Source organism: Cebus imitator, unplaced genomic scaffold, assembly GCF_001604975.1.
Source record: "Cebus imitator isolate Cc_AM_T3 unplaced genomic scaffold, Cebus_imitator-1.0 Scaffold473, whole genome shotgun sequence".
Lineage (NCBI taxonomy): Eukaryota > Metazoa > Chordata > Mammalia > Primates > Cebidae > Cebus > Cebus imitator.
The window spans coordinates 1,328,076-1,329,621 of NW_016107788.1; positions in this window are offsets into that span (position 1 = coordinate 1,328,076).

Below are 1,546 nucleotides of genomic sequence, written 5' to 3' on the forward strand. Positions count from 1 at the left end.
GATGACAGAGTGAGGCTCTGTCTCAAAAATAAATAAATAAATAAGGCATCCAACAGAGGCGTTTGTGCAGTGAGTCCCTCGCCTGAGTCACACCTTTTCCCAGGGCAGCCCACTAGGTATAAAGTTCTCACCATCCTGGCTGTGCTGAGGGCCTCTGCAGGGCAACTGCAGCCTCCGAAGTCTCTGCAGACTCAGCTGAGGCTGCGGTTGGTCTATATCTCAGCTCATTTCTCCCTCTGCCCGACTTGCTTCCTTCTCTACTCTATAGGGGTTTCTTTTCCAGATTTTTTTTTTTGAGACGGAGTCTTGCCCTGTCTCCCAGGCTCACTAAAACCTCCACCTCCCAGGTTGAAGCAATTCTCCTGCCTCAGCCTCCCAACTAGCTGGGATTACAGGCACCTGCCACCACACCCAGCTAATTTTTGTATCTTTTAGTAGAGACGGGATTTTGCCATGTTGGCCAGGCTGGTCTCGAACTCCTGACCTCAGGTGATCCACCCGCCTTGGCCTCCCAAAGTGCTGGGATTACAGGCATGAGGCACCATGCCCAGCCTTTTCCAGATTTTTGAGGCATAACTGAAAGATAAAAATTGAGTATATTTACCAAAAATATCATGATGTTTTGATATAGGTATACATTCTGAAATGATTACTACAAATCCACTGGTCAACCTGTTCCCTCATCTCCATAGTTCTCGTTCTCTCTCTCTCTCAGTTGGATGGAGTCTCGCTCTGTCACCCAGGCTAGAGTGCAGTGGCACAATCTCAGCTCACTGCAACCTCCACCTCCCAGGTTTCAAGCGATTCTCCTGCCTCAGCCTCTCAAGTAGGTGGGATTACAAGTGCATGCCATCATGCCTGGCTAATTTTTGTATTTTTAGTAGAGACAGGGTTTCACCATGTTGGCCAGGCTAATCTCAAACTCCTGGCTTCAGGTGATCTGCCCTTCTCAGCCTCCCAAAGTTCTGGGGTTACAGGCATGAGCCACCACGCCCGGCCATCTCCATCGTTCTCTTTTTGTGTGTGTGATGGAAACACTTAAGATGTACCCTGTTAACAAATTTCAGGCATGCGATACAGTATTGTTAGCCACAGTCACCGTGCTGGCCAGTAGACTGCCAGAACTGATTGTTGTTTGTTTGCTGAGACACGGTCTCGCTCTGCTGCCCAGGCTGGGGGGCAGTGGCACAATCACAGCTCACCGCAGCCTCAATCTCCTGGGCTTAATCGATCCTCCCACTTCAGCTTCCTAAGTAGCTAGGACCACAGGCACGTGCCATCACGCCCAGCTAATGTTTTAATTTGTGTGTGCGTGTGTGTGTATGTGTAGAAATGGGATCTCACAGCAGGGCACAATGCCTCACGCCTGTGATCACGTGGTCGCTACTAAAAATACAAAAATTAGCAGGACATAGTGGTGGGCGCCTGTAATCCCAGCTACTAGAGAGGCTGAGGCAGGAGAATCACTTAAACCTGGGAGGCAGTGGTTGCAGTAAGCTGAGATCGCACCATTGCACTCCAGCCTGGATGCCAAAAGCAAACTCTA